The 25,725-nt window shown below is 50.1% G+C and overlaps 1 long non-coding RNA gene and 1 pseudogene across 2 annotated transcripts; one reads left to right on the forward strand and one right to left on the reverse strand.

The window, feature by feature from the left end:
* The first annotated feature begins 8 nt into the window (after positions 1-8).
* Positions 9-9,093, forward strand: LOC141583168 (uncharacterized). Of its 2 annotated transcripts, none has more exons than XR_012515889.1 (3): positions 9-85; positions 2,231-2,390; positions 8,920-9,093. It is a non-coding gene; the product is annotated as an uncharacterized LOC141583168 (long non-coding RNA). The 2 variants fall into 2 exon arrangements; XR_012515888.1 differs by lacking the exon at positions 9-85 and adding an exon at positions 1,222-1,373.
* An 11,775-nt stretch (positions 9,094-20,868) lies between these two features.
* On the reverse strand, positions 20,869-21,496 carry LOC141583148 (YTH domain-containing family protein 1 pseudogene; annotated as a pseudogene).
* Between the last annotated feature and the right edge of the window lie 4,229 nt (positions 21,497-25,725).

Genomic DNA, 25,725 nt, shown 5'->3' on the forward strand with positions numbered 1-25,725 from the left:
CGTCGACCGCCCCTCCCTGGACTCAGGTGATCTCCTCCTCCTCCTCCAAGTAGATGAGACTACAGGGTTCCCATAATGCCGGGAGGTAGGTCGCACGCTTGCACTTCCAGCGTGTGTGTGTGTGTGTGAATGTATGTGTGGGAGGCGAGGGGAGGCGAGGGGAGGCGAGGGGAGGCGAGGGGAGGCGAGGGGAGGCGAGGGGAGGGGAGGCGAGGGGAGGGGAGGGGAGGGGAGGGGAGGGGAGGGGAGGCGAAGGGAGGGGAGGCGAGGGGAGGGGAGGGGAGGGCAGGGGAGGCGAGGGGAGGGGAGGGGAGGCGAGGCGAGGGGAGGGGAGGGGAGGGGAGGCGAGGGGAGGGGAGGGGAGGGGAGGGCAGGGGAGGGGAGGGGAGGGGAGGGCAGGGGAGGCGAGGGGAGGCGAGGGGAGGGCAGGGGAGGGGAGGGCAGGGGAGGGCAGGGCAGGGGAGGGCAGGGCAGGGGAGGGCAGGGCAGGGGAGGGGGGGCGCGGGGAGGGGAGGGGGGGCGGGGCGAGGGGGCGGGGCGAGGGGAGGGGGGCGGGGCGAGGGGAGGGGGGCGGGGCGAGGGGAGGGGGCGGGGGGAGGGGAGGGGCGGGGGCGAGGGGAGGGGAGGGGGCGAGGGGAGGGGCGGGGGCGAGGGGAGGGGAGGGGGCGAGGGGAGGGGAGGGGGCGAGGGGAGGGGAGGGGGCGAGGGGAGGGGAGGGGGCGAGGGGAGGGGAGGGGGGCGAGGGGAGGGGAGGGGAGGGGGGCGAGGGGAGGGGAGGGGAGGGGGGCGAGGGGAGGGGAGGGGAGGCGGGGCGAGGGGAGGGGAGGGGAGGGGAGGCGGGGCGAGGGGAGGGGAGGGGAGGCGGGGCGAGGCGAGGGGTTCATTTTGACCTTGATTACCCTTTACCTTTTTTCTCGCCCTCTTATTTACGTTATTCTTACCGTTTCTTTTCACTTCTATGTGTTACACTGATTGTTCCTGGTTTCCTTGTTTAATTTTACATATGGATGGATTGATGGATTTATTTTTTTATTTTTATTTAATTTTTATTTTTATTTTTTTTTTGAGACGGAGTTTCACTCTTGTTACCCAGGCTGCAGTGCAATGGCGCGATCTCGGCTCACTGCAACCTCCACCTCCTGGGTTCAGGCAATTCTCCTGCCTCAGCCTCCTGAGTAGCTGGGATTACAGGCACGTGCCACCATGCCCAGCTACTGTTTTGTATTTTTATTAGAGACGGGGTTTCACCATGTTGACCAGGATGGTCTCGATCTCTCGACCTCGTGATCTACCCGCCTCGGCCTCCCAAAGTGCTGGGATGACAGGCATGAGCCACCGCGCCCGGCCGGATTGATGGATTTATTTAGAGGAAGGTAGGGGGGGTCTCTCTCTCTCTCTCTCTCTCTCTCTCTCTCTCGCCCTTTTCTTTCTTCAGTCTTATTTTCTTCACGCTGGTGTGTGTGTGTGTCTGTGTGTCTGTGTGTGTGTGTATAAATACATCCACAAATCATAAATAACATGCGGTAATATGTATGCCAATAATCACATACTACATACGAAATGAATAATTCTTTGACATCTATGTTTATTTTCATTCACTTTGATGCTTATTTTAATTACCACCTTCGTTCACGCCCTCTTGCTTGTTTCATCTTACGGTGTCTTAATTCTTCCGTGTCATTCTTACGTTTATCCTGTCTTCGTTCGTTTAGTTAGAGGCAGGGTCTCAAGTATTTCTCTACAGCCATTCATTCCTTCTCTACAGCCATTCATTCCTTTATTTGAAGACAGGCTTGCGTTTATTTATCTAATTAGAGAGAGAGGCTCGCGTTATTGTTATTTACTTATTAAGAGGCCGGCAGGCGGGCATTTCTATATTCATTCATTCATTTTATTATTGGAGATAGATAGATACATACATAGATAGATAGATAGATAGATAATACAGACGGGATTTCACCATGTTGGCCAGGCTGGGCTCGATGTTCTGTCGGCCTTCAGGTGATCACCCGCCTCAGCCTCCCGACGCAATGCGGGGATCACAGGCCTGAGCCACCGTGACCGGCTAGTCATTTCTTTCTTTATCTATCGATCGATTTCTTTAGAGGCAGGCTCCCTCGCATTGATTTGTTCGTTTGTTTCTTTGTTTATTATTTATTGGGGGAAGGCTCACATTTCGCATGTCTCTCTGACTCTCTCCCTCCCTCCCTCTGCCTGTCTCTCTTTAAAGGCAGGGTGTCGCTCGCTCTGACGCCCCGGGATCATTCCAGCCTCAACGCTTTGGACCGAGCCGTCATCCCTCCTCTGGTCCCTCCCGTCCCCACTATCTGGGACTACACGCGTGCGCCACGCCACCACGGGGGTTAACTATTGCATCGTCTTTCATGGAGGTAGGTATGTGAGATGGGGTTTGGGGTTCCGCCATGTCGCCCAGCCTTGTCCGGAACTCCTCCTCTCCAGAGAGGCGTGCGCCTGCCTTGGCCTCTCCCAGTGCCGCTGTTACAGGCGTGAGTCACTGCGCCGAACTCCATCTCTGTTTGCCTGCCTGCCTGCCTGCCTGTCTTACCTATCACCTTCTTAGTAGGCATGGGGTCTCGCTTTGTGGTCCACAGTCTGGACACGTATATTTCTATTTTTTTTTTCTTTTTTTTTTTTGGAGACGGAGTTTCGCTCTCGTTACCCAGGCTTGAGTGCAATGGCGCGATCTCGGCTCACCGCAACCTCCGCCTCCCGGGTTCGGGCGATTCTCCTGCCTCAGCCTCCTGAGTAGCTGGGATTACAGGCACGCGCCACCATGTCCAGCTAATTGTTTGTATTTTTAGTAGAGACGGGGTTTCACCGTGTTGACCGGGATGGTCTCGATCTCTTCACCTCGTGATCCACCCGCCTCGGCCTCCCAAAGTGCTGGGATGACAGGCTTGAGCCACCGCGCCCGGCACGTACATTTCTTTTTCCACTTGGATGCTGAGGCCGATGATGATCGTTTACACGGGTGGAGGTGATGTCGACCCACAGCTCGAGATGATCTCAAACTTCTGCGCTCCGGCCGTCCTCCCACGTCGGCCTTTCGGACCGCTGCGATGACGGCCGTGAACGTGGAACGGGCCCGGTCGCGTTTGTCCCGTGTGCTCCTTTCCGGTCCCTGTTTCCGGCCCGGAGGCATCGTTGACAGTACGGACCTTGCAGACGGAGCCGATTTTCACGCACGACTCACGATCCGGCCTTGCCTTTCCTGTGCCCCGAGCCCCATCGAGGGTGGCGCCCCTGATCTCTGATGGTGGTTTTCTATCGTGGAGAGAGCGCTGGCGTTGGCCGTGTGCACCTGCTTTTTTTTTTTTTGGACGGAGTCTCGCTCTCTGTTGCCCGGCAGGCGCGACCCCCACCTCCCGGGTTGGAGCGGTTCTCCTGCCTCAGCCTCCACGGCAGCCGGGACTGCAGGCACCTGCCACCACGCCCGGCTCCCTTTCCTCCCAGTAGAGACGGGGTTTCACCACGTGGGCCACGATGGCGCTCGCCTCTTGACTTCGTGATCCTTCCGCCTCGGCCTCCCGAGGCTTTCGAGGTGGGATTTCCGTGGGACGGGCGTGCTTGCGTGCGACCTGACGGGGCTTTCCAGATCCGTGTCCTGGCAGATGTCTCTGGCTCGGCGTCCCCCATATCGACTGCCTGACTTTTCTTCTTCTTCTAATTTTTTTCTCTCTCTCTAAGCTGGGCTCACCTTCCTACCCGTGTTGCTCGGTCGCTCAGGCTGGCTGGCCTCGACCTTATGGACTCTTTCTTTTTATTTTATGGTATTTCTTTATTTTTTTAAGACGGGGTTTCACCGTGTCGGTCGAGCCGGTCTTGAACTCCCGACCTCAGGTGATCCGCCCGCCTTGGCCTCCAAACTGCTTGGATTCCAGGCGTGAGCCACCGCGCCCGGCCTTGGCCCGTTTCAACTTTTGTATGCTTGGTGTTCCTATTCTATTTGCCAGGTGATGTGATGGAAGCTGCTGCCGCTTAGCTGTGTTGGGAACCTCTGTTCTTAGAACACATTTTCATACTCCCTGAGACTTTCCCCTCCAAAAGAGCATCTCTTGAAAGATGGAGACGATTTAAAACATAAAGAGAAGCACAAAAAGCACGCAGTGGAAGTTTCTTTGGCCGCACTCCCAGGGCGTACCTTGGACCAGTAGGAGGGAGGGAGGGAGGGAGGGAGGGAGCGAGCCAGCGAGCAAGCTGCAGTGGGTGCGTGGGTTGGTTAGATCTGGTGGGTTTTCCGTGCTAACTCCTCTCGGGAGGCCCAAAAGACCCGCCGGGAGCCTCCTCCCCAGGAGAACCGCATGGAGGCTGCTTTCAAATTGGCCAGCGAGAGTTTCGCCGGATGGCCTGGGAGGGCTGGATGGGACGAGACTGGACCGCCGGGGACTGTGCTGTTCTTCCTGGGTGTAGGGGTGGGTTGACTTACAGGATAAACGGCCCCGGCATGAAACGCGAAAACTCTTAAGATGCATTTCTAGGGTGCCCGGGTATGAGAGTGTCACATAGGACGCCCTTCTTTCCGTCAGCAGCTTGCCTTTAGCTTCCTCAGCCGTCAGGACGACTTCCCATCAGAGCCTATTGTCCCCCCTTTTCTCACCGCAGAGATGACACACGAGAGGGAGAAAGAAAGAGCTCAATAGATGCCGCTTGGCCTCATCTGTGGACTCCTCAATCACCAAGAGACAGATGGGCGACTAGACGGAGACGCAAATCAAACACCATTTCTGGGTCCTCATGGTCGGAATGCGCTCTCTCTCTCTCTCTCTCTCTCTCTCTCTCTTTCTTTCTTCTTTTTCACCTGGCCTAAAGAGACACCCACTGAAAGTAAGAAAGAGAGAGCTCCTTCCAATGATTGTATTGATTTCAAGACAGCGTCTCACTCTGTCACCCTGGCTGGAGTGCAGGGGTGTCATCGTAGCTCACTCACTCACTGCAGTCTAGAGACTCCTTAGCTCCAGAGATTTTTCCGCCTCCAGAGTACGTGGGACCACAGGCATGCGCCACTGTGCCCAGATCATTTATTTATTTATTTATTTATTCATTCATTCATTCATTTGAGATGGGATTTCACTAAGTTGGTCAGGCTGGTCTGGAACTCCCGACCCCAGGTGATCCGTCCGCCTCGGCCTCTTAAAGTGCTGGGATGACAGGTGTGAGCCACCAGGCCCGGCCCCTCAGGTAGGTTTTTTTGTTTGTTTGTTTGTTTTTGTTTTTTAAAGATGGGGTTTCACCATCGTTAGCCAGGCTGGTTTTGAACTCCTGACCTCAGGTGATCCACCAACCTCAGCCTCCCAAAGCGCTAGGATTACAGGCGTGAGCCACTGCGCCCGGCTTTCAGATCCGTGGTTTTTTATTTTTGAGACGGAGTTTCGCTCTCGTGACCCAGGCTGGAGTGCGATGGCGCGATCTCGGGGCTCACCGCATCCTCCGCCTCCTGGGTTCAGGCGATTCTGCTGCCTCAGCCTCCCGAGTAGCTGGGATGACAGGCACGCGCCACCGTGCCCAGCGAATGTTTTTGTATTTTTCGTAGAGACGGGATTTCACCATGGTGACCGGGATGGTCCGTTTTTAAATGTGTTTCTACAGACAGGGTCTCATCGGTTCGTCGCGATCCTCCTGACCCGGCGTCTCAGCGTTTTGGGATGACGGATGGGCTCCTGCCACACTGTGCCTGGTCTCCGGCGACCGATTTGCGACCACGACGGACGTGCTGATATTTTTTTTCTCTTTTTCATTCTTCTCTTTTTGAGATGGAGTCTCGCTCTGTGCCGGGCGAAGCGAGGCGCATCGCTTTGGAAGCAGCGGCGGCGCCGCCTTCTAGGGCCCCGTTCCGATGCAGAAAGCCCCGTTCCCCTTCTGGAGACGGAGGGGACGGCTCCCACCGCCTCGGGCTCCTCTCCGTTCATTCGGAAGCTGTTGCAGGCGCCGCCCCGCAGGAAGGCTGGCTGCCGCGGCTGGGGCTGGGAGGACGCGGTGGAGCTGGAAGAGTCTCCTCTTCTCCGGCTTCAGCCTTCAGTAGCCGGAACCGTAGGCGCGCACCACCACGCCCGGCCGCTTTTCCTATCTTCGGTACGGATGGGGTTTCGCCGTGTCGGTCAGGCTGGCCTCGAACTCCTGACCTCAAGTGATCCGCCCTCCTGGGTCTCCCAGAGTGCTGGGAGGACGGGCGGGAGCCACCGTGCTCATGGGGAGAGGGGATCGATGGCGTCGATGCGTGGCAGAAACGACCTAAGGAAGGGCCGGCCGGCCGCGGTGAAAGGTGGCAGGGTGCGAGCTCGCTCTTTTTTCCTTTTCCCCGTTAGTGACTCACTTAAGTCACTTGGACTTTGTGGCACCCCATCCCAAAGACGGATGTGTGGAATCCCACCGGGAGGGAGGGGAGACACGGATCGGGGTATCTGGCGACCTGGGCCTGGGGAGACCGTGGTCCTTCGCTGCTCATGGAAAGCTCACGTGGGGGCAGAGGGAGCGCTTTGCCTTTGGCCCTTTGAAGGTTCGCCTGAAACGTCAACTCGTCAGAGACGGATGAATCGGAGGACGGGCCGGACGCGTTTCGTTTCTGGGACCCGTCTTCACGGGAGCCCTGCGGAACGAAGGAAGGCCCCCGGGATGACTTGGGTGCCACAGGCTGTGTCTTCTCGGACTGTAGGTCCTGAGACCTTCGGCTCCGGGGAGGGCCCTGCTGGGCTTCCCCACTCGGCGTACGATTTGGGACGTCGAGGCCAGGCTCCCACTTGGATGGAAGGGGCGTGTTTCAGACGTTTCTCTCTGTCACTTGTGGCGTCTATACTTCTCGTAGTTCCCTGATAAACGCCTGGACTGAAAAATGAACGGTTAAGGAAAGTCTTACCTAGCGAAACCCATGGTGGAGCAGGCACAGAGGAAGAAAGCTCATAGCCGGGCGCGGTGGCTCAAGCCTGTCATCCCAGCACTTTGGGAGGCCGAGGCGGGTGGATCACGAGCTCAAGAGATCGAGAGCATCCCGGTCAACATGGTGAAACCCCGTCTCTACTAAAACTACAAAGAATTAGCTGGGCATCGTGGCGCGTGCCTGTCATCCCAGCTACTCGGGAGGCTGAGGCGGGAGAATCGCCCGAACCCGGGAGGCGGAGGTTACGGTGAGCCGAGATCGCGCCATTGCACTCCAGTCTGGGTAACGAGAGCGAAACTCCGTCTCAGAAAAAAAAAAAAAGGAAGAAAGCTCATGACCGTGGCATAGGTTTCTGGACATAGGACCTATCACGGTGTGTTGCTGTGAGTGATTTCTAAGACGTGGCCACTGTATCGCTACTGGGCTGGGACGGCAGTGGTGTTCTCGTGGTGAGACGCCGCGTGGAGCCACGCGCAGTGTGTGGACTCCGATCTTAGCGGTCAGATGTGGGTGCTCTGGGATTCGCCGAACTAGATTCCTGGCTGATTCACCAGAGGGTGGACTCTGGTGAACACGATTCAGAAATGCATACTAGGCCGGGCGCGGTGGCTCGAGCCTGTCATCCCAGCGACTCGGGAGGCTGAGGCAGGAGAATTGCCTGAACCCAGGAGGCGGAGGTTTCGGTGAGCCGAGATCGCACCACCGCACTCCAGCCTGGGCAACGAGAGTGAGCGAGAGCGGACGTTTGTGGGGGTGGGGGGAAGAAATGCAAACGTTGGGAGGGAAAACTTGACCCCGGGGCAGGAGGGAGCGTGCTGCGAGCTATCTTCTTCTCCCTGTGAAATCCACGCCGTGTCCGGGAGCGTGGATTTCACGGACCTTCGTTTCCCTGTCACAGGTATTGCCACCCTGAGGCGGTGGGACTGGAGTCCACTCGGAAACGCTATGCACTGGACTTCCATCTTAGATGGGGCCCGTCTCCACCCCTAGCGTCCGTCCACACGCCCCCGCCCCCGGTCTCCTCTCCCTCCTCTCTAGCGGAATTGAAGTGCCCGATGAACCCGTGGGCGGGTGCCTAGGCCGTGTCCCCTGGGGGCTCTGCTCAACTAGGTGCAGGCGGGCATCCCCTGAGAGAACTCCCTGGGCCCAGAAACGACCTGGTCCGAGCGGGATCGGGGAGAGGCCGGCGACGCGGCGCGGCGTGCCTGAGCCGCCCCCTCCCGCCCCCCGCCTCCCGCCCCCCCGCCTCCTCCACCTCCACCCGGACCCACAGCGATCCACGGTTCCCGTCTTCTCCGTGCTGACGCCTGCAAGCATCAGTTGTCTTCGGGCATCACCTAGCGGCCACTGGGATGGAAAAATCGAGGTGGCGCGGAGGGAGGTCCGCCCGACCGCTTCACGGAGCCTGGGGCAACCGGTTTCTCTTCCTCCCATCTGGGGGCGCGTCCCTCTCTCCGCTGTTGCCTGGGGAACCTCCGCCCTGGCGGGGGCCCGGTTATTCTTTTATCAGCACTTTGTGTTTGTTTGTTGGTGTCTTTCATGCACACAGACTCTTCGACTTGGGCTTTATGAGGAGTTGGTTTATTTTTGAAGCCCTCTCCCCCACCCCTTTACTCCGAATCAGTGACTTTGTGAGCTGCGTTCCCCCCAACACCGCGTGGAAACGTTCTGGAGCCAGCCGGGTGGGCCCCCATCTTCTCTCCCCTCCCCCCACGCTTTCCCGGTTGACATTTGCATCGGTGATCGCCAGGCCTCACCTCACTCGGTGGCCATTGTTTTGGAAGATGGGGGGCTGGGGGTGGAGCAGGGTCTCACTTCCCCAGAGGCAGCTGCGGGCGGTGGCACAGCCTTTGGTCCGCGTGGGCAAGCGGGTGGGCGGGCTGGACTGTAGCGGTGGGGTTTCTTTTCACCGCGTTCACTCGTCAGGCCTCCCTCCCTCCCTCCCTCCCTCCCTAGGAGAGCTTCATCTTGGCTGGGTCTCAGTCACCTTTTATCATGATGTCTTCTTTTCTCCTTCTCCCGACCAGCGTATTTGCAAAATGGGAAGGGCATCGTGGCTCCACCCTGGGCCGCAGTAGAATTTGCCCAACATAGACGTGCTATCTAAGAAGTCATGCTTTGCTCGCTGAAGATGACCGGAGGCGATGCCGGCCTCGGCACGGAATTCTAGGAAGGCGTACCTTTCCCTCGGGACGTGTCAGCTGCTGTCTTCCTCCAGAGGCTGACTAGCGCTTTTGTGGATTGCTCGAGGTAGAGTGACAGCCTGTTGATGTCAGCTGCACTTCATCATGTGATAACCTGTTTTTTGCCAGTTAAAACGAGCTCTCTCTTTCTCAGACTAAAAACTTGTTCAGGCTTTCTGTTAGCTTCCCGAGCTGGACAGACTCCATCTTAGCTTCTACATTTTCGTTATTTCCCCACCATTCCGAATGGAACCAGACTATGTAACTGGGGCGGGCTGGCACTCGGGCACCTCCCGGAATGCATTTGTTGATAAGAGGCCATCTAGCAGAATGGTGGTCAATGTGTGCATTCAACTGACAGAGGAAAACTGATGTGTGTTTGCGGCAGTTCGGAAACTTTTTCCTCGGAGAATGTAGCAACAGTCATTTCCAGCCCTATAGTGGCATATAAGAGTTAACAGTAAGAACGCATTTAAGGGCCGGGCGCGGTGGCTCAAGCCTGTAATCCCAGCACTTTGGGAGGCCGAGGCGGGTGGATCGCGAGGCTGACAGATCGAGACCATCCTGGTCAACATGGTGAAACCCAGCCTCTACTAAAAATACAAAAAATTAGCTGGGCATGGTGGCGCGTGCCTGGAATCCCAGCTACTCGGGAGGCTGAGGCAGGAGAATCGCCTGAACCCAGGAGGCGGAGGTTATGGTGAGCCGAGATCGCGCCATTGCACTCCAGTCTGGGTAACGAGAGTGAAACTCCGTCTCAAAAAAAGAATGCGTTTAAAATGAAAGACCCGGTTCTTAAACAAACTGATCTGCTGTGTGTTGGTTCCTTTTGGTACTTGTATCTATATTTAGATTCGCCGAGTTAGAAACACGTTTCTTCTAAAAGCTGCGTTTGGACATTCCAGAGTGGATGGGAGGACAGGCTGTAATGAGAAATATCTCGCTCTAAAACAAAAACGGAGTTATCTAGCAGAATGATTGTCAATGCGTGTATTCAACTTACAGAGTTAAACTAATGTGTGTTTGCAGCAGTTCAGAAAACTTTTCTTTGGAGAATGTAGAAACAGTCATTTCCAGCCCCGTAGTGGCATATAAGAGTCAGCAGTAAGCGTGCTTTTAAAACACAAAAGACGTGCTTCGTACAAACTGATCTACTGTGTGTTGGTTCCTTTTAGGAAGTTGTATCTATGTTTAGATTCAGCGAGTTAGAAACACGTTTCTTCTAAAAGCTGCGTTTGGACATTCCAGAGTGGATGGGAGTACAGGCTGTAATGAGAAATATCTGGCTCTAAAACAAAAACGGAGCTATCCAGCAGAACGGTTGTGAATGTGTGCATTCAATTTACAGAGTTAAACTGATTTGTATTTCAGGAGTTCAGAAACCCTGTCCTTGTAGAATGTAGAAACAGTCATTTCCAATTAGCTGGGCATGGTGGCACGTGCCTGGAATCCCAGCTACTCGGGAGGCTGAGGCAGGAGAATTGCCTGAACCCAGGAGGCGGGGGTTGCGGTGAGCCGAGATCACGCCATTGCACTCCAGCCTGGGTAACAAGAGCGAAACTCCGTCTCAAAAAAACAAACAAACAACAACAAAAAAAAATAAAAACAGAAAGAAACAGTCATTTCCAGCCCTATAGTGGCATATTAGAGTTAGCAGTAAGAATGCGTTTAAAACGCAGAAGACCCGCTTCTTACAAACTGATCTGCTGTGTGTTGGTTCCTTTCAGGAAGTTGCATCTATGTTTCGATTCAGCGAGTTAGAAACACATTTCTTCTAAAAGGTGCGTTTGGAGATTCCACAGTGGATTGGGGGTACAGGCTGTAGTGACAATTATCTGACTATAAAACAAAAACGGAGCTGTCCGGCAGAATGGTTGTCAATGTGTGCATTCAACTTACAGAGGTGAAGGGATGTGTGTTTGCAGGAGTTCAGAAACCCTTTCTTCCATTCTTTCTTTCTTTCTTTCTTTTTTTTTTTTTTTTTTTTTTTTTTTTGAGACAGAGTTTCTCTCTTGTTACCCAGGCTGGAGTGCAATGGCGCGATCTCGGCTCACCCGCAACCTCCGCCTCCTGGGTTCAAGCAATTCTCCTGCTTCAGCCTCCTGAGTAGCTGGGATTACAGGCACACGCCACCATGCCCAGCTAATTTTTTGTATTTTTAGTACAGACGGGGTTTCACCATGTTGGCCTGGATGGTCTCGATCTCTTGGCCTCGTGATCCACCCGCCTTGCCTCCCAAAGTGCTGGGATTACAGGCTTGAGCCACCGCGCCTGGCCAGAAACCCTTTCTTTGGAGAATGTAGAAACAGTCATTTCCAGCCCTATACTGGCATATAAGAGTTAACAGTAAGAGTGCGTTTAAAACACAGAAGACCCGCTTCTTACAAACTGATCTGCTGTGTGTTGGTTCCTTTTAAGAAGTTGCAACTATGTTTCGATTCAGCTACTCAGGAACAAATTTCTTCTAAAAGCTGCCTTTGGACATTCCAGAGTGGATGGGAGTACAGGATGTAAAGAGAAATTTCTGGCTCTAAAACAAAAACGGAGATGTCCAGCAGAATGGTTGTCAATGTGTGCATACAACTTACAGAGTTAAACGACACCTCCGGGACAGATGAATATGGTGGGTGCAAGTTTGGAGGTGAGGCGGGTACTTTGCTAGAGCCGAGGAGTTCAAGACCAGCCCAGGCATCAGGCTGCAGTGCATTCGTCTGGCCAAGGCCCATGGCAGCCTCCACTTCCCGACCTCAGGCAATCCTCCCACCTCGGGCTCCAAAAAAGCTAGGACTACAGGCGCCTGCCGTCATGATGCCCGGCCAATTTTTTTTTTTTTTTTTGAGACGGAGTTTCGCTCTTGTTACCCAGGCTGGAGTGCAATGGCGCGATCTCGGCTCACCGCAACCTCCGCCTCCTGGGTTCAGGCAATGCTCCTGCCTCAGCCACCTGAGTAGCTGGGATTACAGGCACGCGCCACCACGCCCAGCTAATTTTTTGTATTTTTAGTGGAGACCAGGTTTCAACATTTTCACCGGGATGGTCTCGATCTCTCAACCTCGTGATCCACCCGCCTCGGCCTCCCAAAGAGCTGGGATGACAGGCTTGAGCCACCGCGCCTGGCCTTAAACTTCATATTTGAATTGGATCCTCTGTAGATGCCCTAAGCCCAAGAGAAAACAGTGTGCTTTATGAAGTTCCATTATTGTCCTTTTTAAAATATTCGAACCATGCGAAACCAATCAGTCTTTTCTGACAAGTTACCTAAGAAATTTTTCTTTAAACGGAACGGTATTGAATGTCAGACTAAATTTTTAAAGTGACATTCTGATTATAAAGAAAAAAGGAATTCCTAAATGGAAATACTTGGAGTTTGCCTGCTGAAAATTTAGCTTGTGGAGATGTGAGAAAAAGATTTAAGCGTTGGCAAAAGATTGCAATAAGGTAAACGATGTGGTTTTCTCAGCGGTGATTTTGCAACTTGAAACATTCCAAAAAGAATTACTGATCACAAAGTTTGTTTTAGCTTCTAGCCCTGAAATGCTTGGCATACATAAAGCTCTTACAGATATTTGGTTAAATTAAATTTATATTGACATTTTCTTCTTCTTCTTCTTCTTCTTCTTCTTCTTCTTCTTATTATTATTATTATTATTTTGAGATGGAGTTTCGCTCTCGTTACCTAGGCTGGAGTGCAATGGCGCGATCTCGGCTCACCGCAACCTCCGCCTCCTGTGTTCTGGCAATTCTCCTGCCTCAGCCTCCTGAGTAGCTGGGATGACAGGCACGCGCCACCATGCCCAGCTAATTTTTTTTTGTATTTTTAGTAGAGACGGGGTTTCACTATATTGACCAGGATGGTCTCGATCTCTTGACCTCGTGATCCACCCGCCTCGGCCTCCCAAAGTGCTGGGATGACAGGCTTGAGCCACCGCGCCCGGCTATATTGACATTTTCTATAAGTTGGCCTACGTTTCTAGCTTGTGTGGGTATGTGTAAAACAGAGAAGATTTTGAGGCATTCCATTTTACAACTGATAGATGCTGACATCAACCTGCCCCTTTCTACACTCTATTCTTGAAAGTTGAATCACAGTGAAATTTTAAAAGTGGATTTTTTTCTCATAAAAAGCAGAAGTTTCTCAAAAAGGTAATAGTAGAATTATCATATGATGCAAAAACTCGACTCCTAACTATACACCTAAAAGAATTAAAAGTAGGGACTCAGCTACGGATACATCAGTGCTCATTCTAGCATGATTCAATCGCTGAAAGGCAGAAAAACTCACATGCCCATCCGCAGGTGAATCAATTAATAAAATAGGATACATTCATATCATGGAATAGGATTCGTCCTTTAAAAATAAAATTTTGATACATGCTATAACATGGACGAACCTAGAAAACATGACAGGTGTCATAAACCAGACACAAAAGAAAAAAATGTGGCATGATGATCCTTATGTAAAACATCTAGAATAAGCAAATTCATAGAGACAGAAGGTAGGTTAGAGGTCATCAAGGACCATAGAGGGGGTGGGGGCAATCAGGCGTTCTTGTTTCATGGTCCAGAGTTTCTGCTTGGGGAAAATGAAAAAGTTGAGAAATAAATCGTGGTGATGGTCGAATAACATTATGAATATAATTAATCCCACCAAATTGTATACTTAAAAATAGCTTGAATGGCAAAATTTATACTCTGTGTCTTTTACTACAATAAACAATTTTAAACGAGGTTTCTTCAAACTCATCCTCCAACAAAGTAACAAATACTCCTTGAAGAAAGCTAGGAAAACTTTAAAAAGTAAAATGAAATGAAAGCCACCTGTTCTTCCACCAAGTAGGGATAACATGTGATTAATGTGTTGTACAATTTGCTCTTCTGACCAGTAGTATAGATACATGCAGATACACACACACACACACACACACACACACACACACACACACACACAAAGTCTCTGAAACCAATGAGAATAAATTACATAGAAATATGACATCGGACCAATGATAGTATTGGTATAGAAAGGAAAAAAGAGCCGGGCGTGGTGGCTCAAGCCTGTAATCCCAGCACTTTGGGAGGCCGAGGCGGGTGGATCACGAGATCAAGACATCGAGACCATCCTGGTCAACATGGTGAAACCCCGTCTCTACTAAAAATACAAAAAATCAGCTGGGCATGGTGGCACGTGCCTGTAATCCCAGCTACTCAGGAGGCTGAGGCAGGAGAATTGCCTGAACCCAGGAGGCGGAGGTTGCGGTGAGCCGAGATCGCGCCATTGCACTCCAGCCTGGGTAACACGAGCGAAACTCCGTCACACACACACACACACACACACACACACACACACACACACACACAAAGTCTCTGAAACTGATCAGAATAAATTCCATAGAAATATGACATCGGACCAATGATAGTATTGGTATAGAAAGGAAAAAAGATGAACTTTTATAGATTAAAAGTGGATGGAAGACATTGATAGCAATTTGTCCCATTCGAATTATGAGCCGTTCTCTGACACGTTTATCTGTACCGAGATGCCCTTAGGGTTTACCTTGCCCAGGGGGTCACATTTGCCATCCTTAGCCATCCAAGCCTTCCCCAAGTCATAAGCAGAAGCGAGCACGGCTCTTTCCCTCCTAGTTTTGGCTACTGTCATTCTCTTTGCCATGAAATGCTTTTGCACTTCCTCAAGTACAAACCCATTCAATCCTCCGCATCCATCTAATGAGATGCTGTGGGCCAGAGGTCAGCAGTTTGGGGCCATGGGGGAGAAGAAACATCATAGGTGCAAATTCCACCCACGGATGATCGGGAGTGGTGAGCTCCCTCTAAAATAGGTTTTGAGGAGAGCCTGGGGATTGCCAAAGGCACCGAATCCTTTGAAAGGAGCGGGAGGCAGGGGCGAGGAAGCTGGGAACTGGGAGGAGGCGAGCTGGGAGTGAATGGGGGAGGGGCGCGGCGCGCGGCTGCTGCACCGGACTGAAATTTGGTACCTTACGGGAGTAGGTGAGCCGGGCTTGGGAATGGGGACCGGGAGGCAGGGTGGGATGGACAGACAGCCCCACTCCCGGGAGCACAGTATGTTTTCTACTGAGTGCGCAATGCTCGAAGAGCGCTCAGATTTTCCAATAGAAGAAATGTAGTTTTCAGGTATTGTGAAAGAAGAACGTGTTTGTACAGCGCCTTATCATTTATGTATGTTATCTTGTAAGCAAATTTCTGGAGTCTTAGAACTAATGCGTAATGTGTCAACTGTCATGATTATTACCCCTATTTATTTGTTTACTTCTTTCTTTGTGGATCCTTTTTTGAGGCAGGGTCTTGCTCTGTCGCCCAGGCTGCATCGCAGCTGCAGAGGCGTCAGCTCGGCTCACTGCAAGCTCTGCCTCCCGGGTTCAGGAGATTCTCGTGTCTCAGCTGCCCGAGTAGCTGGGATGCTCAGCATGGCTCTGCGCTCGGCTACATTTTTTGCATTTCGAGTAGAGACGCGATTTTGCCATGTTGGCCAGGATAGTCTCCAACTCCTGGCCTCAAGCGATCCACCCGCCTCGGCCTCCAAAGTGCTACGATTCCAGGCGTCAGTCACCGCGCCGGACCTATTAACCCGTTTTGTCTGTGAGGACTCTGAGGTCTGGGAAAACTGGACAAAGCAGAAACTCATGCCAAAGCCTTCTGTCCCCGTGTGCAGAGAGCGCTCCGTGACAGCCCAAGCTGATTTTCCAAGAATGTGATCACGCTTTGTCAGATTTGCAACGTTTCTGATATTAAGACATCAGGTCAAAGTGCAACGTTCATAGAGAACTGAAGGGCTTGCATTCAAACAATTCTTCTGAAAATATAAGAAATGGCTTTGTCGGCCGGCGCGGTGGCTCACGCCTGTAATCCCAGCACTTTGGGAGGCCGAGGCGGGTGGATCATGAGGTCAAGAGATCGAGACCATCCCGGTCAACATAGTGAAACCCCATCTCTACTAAAAATACAAAAAATGAGCTGGGCATGGTGGCGCGTGCCTGTAATCCCAGCTACTCGGGAGGCTGAGGCAGGAGAATTGCCTGAACCCAGGAGGCGGAGGTTGTGGTGAGCCGAGATCGCGCCATTGCACTCCAGCCTGGGTAATGAGAGCGAAACTCCGTCTCAAAAAAAAGATTATATATATATAAATGCATTCTGGAGCCAGGCACAGTGGTGTGTGCCTGCAGTCCCAGCTACTCGGGAGGCTGAGGCTGTTGTACTATCAACTGCCAGGTCTTAATCTTTCCATTATTTTGAACCCATGCAGTGAGCGTTTCCCTCGAAAGGGCACGTTGGTGCTCAAAATGTTTTCACCTTTTGGGCTCGATGCGATGGCTCACGCCTGTAATCTCAGAATTTTGGGAGGCCAAGGGGGGCGCATCACAAGATCCGGAGTTCAACACCAGCTTGGTAGACATGGTGAAACCCCGTCTCTACTAAAAATACAAAAATTAGCTGGGCGTGGTGGCACGTGCCTATAATCACAGCTACTTGAGAGGCTGAGGCAGGACAATCTCTTGAACCGGGGAGTCGGAGATTGCAGTGAGCCAAGATGGTGCCACTGCACTCCAGTCTGGCAACAGAGCAAGAGTCTGTCTCAGAAGCCATAAAAAATGTTTTCACCCTTTGTTGCGTTTCAGAGTTCAGATTTGTTTTTATCAGCGATGTTCAGTCTGTACTAAAACACCTGTGTAAGGGGTAAAAGAGCATCCCTGACCGACCTTCCTTCCTTCCTTCCTTCCTTCCTGCCTCCCTCCCTCCTTTCCTTCCTTCCTTTTGAGACAGAGTCTTGCTCTGTTGCCCAGGCTGCAGAGACTTGATCTTGGCTCACTACAACCTCTGCCTCCCACGTTCAAGCAATTCTCCCACATCAGCCTCCCAAGTAGATGGGATGACAAGCACCCGCCATCACACCCAGCTGATTTTTGTATTTTTAGTAGAGACGGGGTTTCACCGTGTTGACCGGGCTGCTCTTGAACTCCGGACCTCAGGTGATCCACCCATCACGGCCTCCCAAAGTGCTGGGATTATAGGCCTGAGCCACCACGCCTGGTCGTCTTCGACACTTAGCAGTAACTGCCAGTTGGCAGGGCAGGGCACAGTGGTCCCCTTGCATGCGATTGAATAGAAAGGTTTCCATGGATCTTGGAATAACGGTGGGGGAGGGTGATGGTATTTGCCTTGAGGGCAGGTGACAGATGGGGTGGGGGCTGTCAGCAAAGGAACAACTTGGTCATAACAGGAATTGACAAGAGGCCAACTCTTTCTTTTCTATTTACTTATTTTTTATTTATTTATTTATTTTTTGAGACAGAGTTTCGCTCTTGTTACCGAGGCTGGAGTGTAATGCTGCCATATCAGCTCACCGCAACCTCCGCCTCCTGGGTTCAGGCGATTCTGCAGCCTCAGCCTCCTGAGTAGCTGGCATGACAGGCACGCGCCACCACGCCCAGCTAATTTTCTGTATTTTTAGTAGAGACCGGGTTTCACCATGTTGACCAGGATGGTCTCAATCTCTCGACCTCGTGATCCACCCGCCTGGGCCTCCCAAAGTGCTGGGATTACAGGCTTGAGCCACCGCATCCGGCCAGAAACCCTTTCTTTCAAGAATGTAGGAACAGTCATTTCCAGCCCTACACTGGCTTATAAGAGTTAGCGTAAAGAATGCATTTAAAACACAGAAGACCGGCTTTTTACAAACTGATCTGCTGTGTGTTGCTTCCTTTAGGAAGTTGCAACTATGTTTCGATTCAGCGAGTTAGAAACACATTTCTTCTAAAAGCTGGGTTTGGACACTCCAGAGTGGATGGGAGTACAGGATGTAAAGAGAAATATCTGGCTCTAAAACAAAAACAGAGCTTTCCAGCAGAATGGTTGTCAATGTGTGCATTCAACTGACAGAGTTTAAACTGATTTTGTATTTCACCAGTTCAGAAACCCTTTCTTTGTAGAATGTAGAAACAGTCATTTCCAGCCCTATACTGGCATATAAGAGTTAGCAGTAAAAATGCGGTTAAAACCCAGAAGACCCGCTTCTTACAAACTGATCTGCTGTGTGTAGGTTCCATTTAGGAAGTTGCAACTATGTTTAGATTCAGCCAGTTTCAAACACATTTATTCTAAAAGCGACCTTTGGACATAGGAGAGTGGATGGCAGTACAGGATGTAAAGAGAAATATCTGACTCTAAAAAAAAAAAACGGATCTATCCAGCAGAATGGTTGTCAATGTGTGCTTTCAACTTACAGAGTTAAACTGATTTGTATTTCACCAGTTCAGAAACCCTTTCTTTGTAGAATGTAGAAACAGTCATTTCCAGCCCTATAGTGGCATATAAGAGTTAGCAGTAAGAATGCGTTTAAAACACAGAAGACCAGCTTCTTACAAACTGATCTGCTGTGTGTTGGTTCCTTTTAGGAAGTTGCAACTATGTTTCAATTCAGCGAGTTAGAAACACATTTCTTCTAAAAGCTAGGTTTGGACATTCCAGAGTGGATGGGAGTTCAGGAGGTAAAGAGATAATATCTGACTCTAAAAAAAACGGAGCTATCCAGCAGAATGGTTGTCAATGTGTGCTTTCAACTTACAGAGCTAAACTCATTTGTATTTCAGCAGTTCAGAAACCCTTTCTTTGGAGAACGGAGAAACAGTCATTTCCAGCCCTATACTGGCATATAAGAGTTAGCAGTAAGAATGCGTTTAAAACACAGAAGACCGGCTTCTTACAAACTGATCTGCTGTGTGTTGGTTCCTTTTAGGAAGTTGCAACTATGTTTAGATTCAGCGAGTTAGAAACACATTTCTTCTAAAAGCTGCGTTTGGACATTCCAGAGTGGATGGGAGTAGAGGCTGTAAAGAGAAATACCTTGCTCTAAAACAAAAACGGAGCTATCCAGCAGAATGGTTGTCAATGTGTGCAATGAACTTACAGAGTTAAACTGATGTGTGTTTGCAGCAGTTCAGAAACCCTTTCTTTGGAGAATGGAGAAACAGTCATTTCCAGCCCTATAGTGGCATATAACAGCAGTAAGAATGCGTTGAAAACACAGAAGACCAGCTTCCTACAAACTGATCTGCTGTGTGTTGGTTCCTTTTAGGAAGTTGCAACTATGTTTTGATTCAGCGAGTTACAAACACATTTCTTCTAAAAGGTGCCTTTGGACATTCCAGAGTGGATGGGAGTACAGGATGCAAAGAGAGATATCTGGCTCTAAAACAAAAGTGGAGCTGTCCAGCAGAATGGTTGTCAATGTGTGCGTTCAACTTACAGAGTTAAACTCATTTGTATTTCAGCAGTTCAGAAACCCTTTCTTCGGAGAATGGAGAAACAGTCATTTCCAGCCCTATGCTGAACACCACCACCATGTCCAATGCTACGGTCCATAGTAGCATTCGGCCTGTCTTTGGAGGGACCATCTACCGCCCTCCGGTGTCTCGACTTCCTCCTTCTGGCAGCAAGCCAGTCGCTACTTCCACCTGTTCAGGGAAGAAAACGCCCCGTGCCGGCAGGCAGGGAGCCGACAAGGGGATCCCGGAGCTCAGCGGCAGCATCCCGAGTGCGAGAACTTTCAAAGGCTTCGACAGCTGATGCTCCTCCTGGCATCCTCAATTCAACCCACATCCGGTCCTGAGAAGCCCTGAGCAGTCAACCAGCTGTGGCTTCCTGTGCCTCGACTGGACCTCATTTTATCAGGGAGGCTTTAGTTTTTCTTGAGCCTAGGTGTGCTCAAAACCCTAGCCTTGGACAGGCTCCGTGACCATGGGCCTATTTAGAGATGTCATGAGGGTTACAGATGAAAATCCACCACAGGTTTAGTGGTCCTACGAGACTTAGTTTTAAACGTTTATGGCAGAAAGTGCGAATTTTCGCATATGGGGCCTGACTTCTTCTCTACCATAGATTCTACTTCTTGAAGTGTGATCAAAAGCTTGTTTTACTTCACCACTGTGTAGGAAAATTATTAACTGTGCCCATCCCTAAGGTAATTCTGACTTGAGGACTTGTAATTAGTAATTAACATCTTTTTTTGTTTAGGGATGTTCAATTAGTGCTTTGGCTGTCAGCTTTGCTCTCCCCTGAAGGCTTGTCCCCACCACACAGGACAGCCTTCTTCCTGATGAGAATGGCTGTGTGTGTCCCAAGTTGAGATGGCCTGCCCTACTACTGCCAAAGAGGTGACAGGAAGGCGAGCACTGCTTTGTTAGATCGTGTTCAGTTCTGTTGCGGAGTGCAACGCCCTTCGTGGGCGGTATGTATGTATGAACACACGTGCTCGTTGGCACTCTTTCTTTGGCATCTGTCCCTGGCTCCAGTCTCCCCCTTTCCGGGCCTGCTATGCCCGAGTTCTTCTACCCCTGCAGTTGCCAGCCGCGTCGGGAGGCTGTTGGCTCCGATGGGTTGGCTTATCTTTGTCGTGGAGATCTGGAACTTTGCACATGTCACTACGAGGGAGTTGTTTTTACTCTAGCATCTGCGATGAGGTGCCCTCTTGACCAACCCTCTCGATCACTACTCTTCCTCAAGCACTATTATTTATTCTTCCTCCTTTTTTTTTTTTAAGCTGACAAAAAAACAATACTACGTTATTAGTGGCTTCTACAAGATTAGAATACATAGAAAAGTAGAAATAAATGCCAGTTCATTTGGGCAAAAATAAACGACAGGAAAGGCAAAGATTCAACACTCGACCCCGCACGGACGACACGCTGGAGCTGACAAAGCACACGCGTTTTAAACGGTTTTCCGAGTCACATGTTAGAACACGTAGGAAACTGGTTCTCCTCATTGTTTGCTTCGATTCTGCCGTTCCTTGCGCGCCACCTCCTCCTCCTCCTCCTCCTCCTCCTCCTCCTCCTGGTGCTTCTCGTAGTGGGCAAAGTCGTCGAAGATGGAGGTCGTGTCGTGTGCTTGTAGGAGCTGATGATTTTCAGCACCTGCTTTGCTTTTTCTAAGGGCACCTCCTGGGTGTCCCGGGAGTTTGTGACGGGTTTGTTGTCGTTGTGCTCCAGTCTGATGTGCCGCAGCTGGTTATTGGGCACGCCCTGAACAGAAATCCACTTGACATCAAACTGCCCCTTCCACTGGTCCTGAGACCAGACCCCAGCAATGGTGCCGTAGTCCACGGGGGACTTCATCTCGGCCACCCCACAAAAATGCCCGCTCCCGTTGACGCTGAAGAGCAGGTAGACGGGCCCCTTGCTGCTCATGCAGCGGAAGGCGCCGTCCAGGCGCGTGTTACCGTGCTCCGTGTGCACCGGATGGAGTACTTGATGGAGCGGTGGATGTCCTCGGAGTAGCTCGTGATGATGAACGCACACCCGCTTTTCAGATTCCAGTCAAACTCTTTAGGGTAATAGCGGTGAGCAGCCTTCAGTTTTTCAAGGACGGGGTGGGATTCGACGCCGGGCATATAAGAATTAGCATTAAGAATGCGTTTAAGGCTGGGCGTGGTGGCTCAAGCCTGTAATCCCGGCACTTTGGGAGGCCGAGGCAGATGGATCAGGAGGTCAAGAGATCGAGACCATCCTGGTAAACAAGGTGAAACCCCGTCTCTACTAAAAATACAAAAAATTAGCTGGGCATGGTGGCACGTGCCTGTCATGCCAGCTACTCAGGAGGCTGAGGCAGGAGAATTGCCTGAACCCAGGAGGCGGAGGTTGCGGTGAGCCGAGATGGCACCACTGCACTCCAGCCTGGGTAACGAGAGCGAAACTCCATCTCAAAAAAAAAAAGAATGCGTTTAAAACACAGAAGACCTGCTTTGTACAAACTGACCTACTGTGTGTTGGTTCCTTTTAGGAAGTTGTATCTATGTTTAGAATCAGTGAGTTAGAAACACGTTTCTTCTAAAAGCTTCCTTTGGACATTCCAGAGTGGATGGCAGTACAGGCTGTAATGAGAAATATCTAGCTCTAAAACAAAAACGGAGCTATCCAGCAGAATGGTTGTCAATGTGTGCATTCAACTTACAGAGTTAAACTCATTTGTATTTCAGCAGTTCAGAAACCCTTTCTTTGGAGAATGTAGAAACAGTCATTTCCAGCCCTAGAGTGGCGTATAAGAGTTAGCAGTACGAATGCATTTAAAACACAGAAGACCCGCTTCTTACAAACTGATCTGCTGTGTGTTGGATCCTTTTAGGAAGTTGCAACTATGTTTAGATTCAGCGAGTTAGAAACACATTTGTTCTAAAAGCTGCCTTTGGACATTCCAGAGTGGACGGGAGTACAGGAAGTAAAGAGAAATATCTGACTCTAAAACAAAAACGGAGCTATCCAGCAGAATGGGTGTCAATGTGTGCATTCAACTTAGAGTTAAACGGATTTGTATTTCAGCAGTTCAGAAACCCTTTCTTTGGAGAATGTAGAATCAGTCATTTCCAGCCTTATAGTGGCATATAATTGTTAGCAGTACGAACGCGTTTAAAACACAGAAGACCTGCTTCCTACAAACTAATCTGCTGTGTGTTGGTTCCTTTTAGGAAGTTGCATCTATGTTTAGATTCACGAGTTAGTAACACAGTTCTTCTAAAAGCTGCGTTTGGACATTCCAGAGTGGATGGGAGTACAGGCTGTAATGAGAAATATCTAGCGCTGAAACAAAAAAGGAGCTATCTAGCAGAATGGTTGTCAGTGTGTGCATTCGACTTACAGAGTTAAACGACACCTCCGGGACAGATGAATATGGTGGGTGCAAGTTCGGAGGTGAGGCGGGTACTTTCCAGCCCTATACTGGCATATAAGAGTCAGCAGTAGGGAGACAGATCCAAGATGGCTGATCACTAGCAGCTCAGGATTGTAGCTCCCAGTGTAAGCGCAAAGAACGAGAGGACGCCACACCTTCACGTGAATTCTTGTTGCTCACGCACCAGGAGATTCCCGGCGGAGGAGCCCCACGGTCGCCAGCGCGATTCTTGTGACCGGCGAGGCGGTTTTGCCGGCGCCTTGGAGCGACGGTTCTTGGTGCAGAGTCGGAAACGCACCGTCAATCTTAACGCCGCTGATTTGGTGGGCGCAGTGGGTTGCTCAGATTTCGGCGCTGAGAATCGGTAAGTTGGACGTCCACTCAGGAACCCAATTACAAAGACGGTGAATGCAAAGACCGCAGATGGATAAATTTATAACGAAGGGAGGAAAACAGCCAAAAAAGGCTGAGAATACCCAAGATCAGAACGCTTCTCCCTCGGGGGGGGGATCACAGTTCCTCATCAGCAACGGAACAAGGCTTGATGGAGAAGGAGTGTGTTCCAATTACAGAAGCAGGCTTCAAAATGTGGATAATGAGAAACTTCTGTGAATTAAAAGAACTTGTTTTAACCCAATCTAAAGTAATTAAGAACTTTGAAAAAAGATTTGATGAAATGTTAACAAGAATACACAATTTAGAGAGGAATATAAGTGAATTGATGGAGCTGAAAAACACAATAGGAGAACTTCGTGAACTATGCACAAGTTTTAACCGCCGAATTGATCAAGCAGAAGAAAGGATATCAGAGGTCAAAGACCAACTCAATGAAATAAAACAAGAAGACAAGGCGGGCGCGGTGGCTCAAGCCTGTAATCCCAGTACTTTGGGAGTCCGAGGCGGGTGGATCACGAGGTCGAGAGATCGAGACCATCCCAGTCAACATGGTGAAACCCCGTCTCTACTAAAAATACAAAAAAATTAGCTGGGCCGGGCGCGGTGGCTCAAGCCTGTAATCCCAGCACTTTGGGAGGCCGAGGCGGGTGGATCACGAGGTCGAGAGTTCGAGACCATCCTGGTCGACATGGTGAAACCCCGTCTCTACTAAAAATACAAAAAATCAGCTGGGCATGGTGGCGTGTGCCTGTAATCCCAGTTACTCAGGAGGCTGAGGCAGGAGAATTGCCTGAACCCAGGAGGCGGAGGTTGCGGTGAGCCGAGATCGCGCCATTGCACTCCAGCCTGGGTAACGAGAGCGAAACTCCGCCTCAAAAAAAAAAAAAAAAATTAGCTGGGCATGGTGGCACGTGCCTGTCATCCCAGCTACTCAGGAGGCTGAGGCAGGAGAATTGCCTCAACCCGGGAGGCAGAGGTTGCGGTGAGCCGAGATCGCGCCATTGCACTCCAGCCTGGGTAACAAGAGCGAAAACTCCGCCTCAAAAAAAAAAAAAAGAAAAAAAAAGAAGATTCGAGAAAAAAGGATAAAAAGGAACGAGCCAAGTCTCCAAGAAATATGGGACTACGTGAAAAGACCTAATCTACGCTTGATAGGTGTACCTGAATGTGACGAAGAGAATGAATCCAAGCTGGAAAATACGCTTCAGGACATTATCAAGGAAAATTTTCCCAGCCTAGTAAGGCAGGATAATATTCAACTCCAGGTAATACAGAGAACACCACAGAGATATTCCTCAAGAAGAGCAACTCCAAGGCACATAATCATCAGATTCATCAGGGTTGAAATGAAGGAGAAAATACTAAGGGCAGCCAGAGAGAAAGGTCAGGTTACCCACAAAGGGAAGCCTATCAGACTTACAGCAGATCTCTCAGCAGAAACCCTACAAGCCAGAAGAGAGTGGGGACCAATATTCAACGTCCTTAAAGAAAAGAACTTTCAACCCAGAATTTCACATCCAGCCAAACTACGCTTCACAAGTGAAGGAAAAATAAAGTTTTTTGTGAATAAGCAAGCACTCAGAGATTTCATCCCCACCAGGCCTGCTTTAGAAGAGCTTCTGAAAGAACCACTACGCATAGAAAGGAACGAACAGTATCAGCCTTTTTAAAAAAATTATCAAAAAGAGCATCAATATCATGAAGAATTTACATCAACTAATGGGCAAAAGAGCCAGCTAATATTAAATGGCAGTATTAAACTCACATATATTATTATTAATTCTAAATTTAAATTGACTAAAACCCCCAATCCAAAGACAGACAGGCAATTTGAATAAAAAACTAAAACCCAACAGTATGCTTCATCCAGACCCATCTCACATTCAAGAATGCACAAAGACTCAAAACAAGGCATGGAGAAAGATTTACCAACCAACCAGAGAGCTGAAGTAAATAAATAAAAAGCAGAAGTTACAATTAAGCAACAAAGATCAAAAGACGCAAAGAAGGACATTATATAATGATAAAAGGATCAATGCAACAACAAGAAGAGCTAAAGATCCTAAATATATACGCACCCAATACAGGAATACGCAGACATACAAGACTTATAAAGAGACTTAGACTCCCACATGATAATAGTCGGAGACTTCAACATTAATATTAGACAGATCAGTGAGACAGAAAATTAACAACGATATCCAGGACTTGAACTCAGATCTGGAACAAGTAAATGTAATTAACATTTACAGAACTCTCCACTTTAAATATACGAAATATACACTCTCATCAGTACCACATCATATCAACTTAGAAGTTTAAACGAAATGTTGGTTGGCTCCTTGTTTGTTATTCTCTTCCCTCATTTTCTTTCATGTCTCCGTTATTAAGGACAATTATAGGCATGCCCGTATTTAGACTGCATTCTAGCCCGGGCAATAATGCAATACCCCCATCCTCTCTCCCTCTTCCTCTTTCTCTTTCTTCGTCTTCTTTTTTCTTTTTCTTTTTCTTTTTCTTTTTTTTTTTTTTGAGACGGAGTTTCGCTCTTGTTACCCA

This window comes from Saimiri boliviensis, assembly GCF_048565385.1.
Source record: "Saimiri boliviensis isolate mSaiBol1 chromosome 16 unlocalized genomic scaffold, mSaiBol1.pri SUPER_16_unloc_1, whole genome shotgun sequence".
Classification (NCBI taxonomy): Eukaryota; Metazoa; Chordata; class Mammalia; order Primates; family Cebidae; genus Saimiri; species Saimiri boliviensis.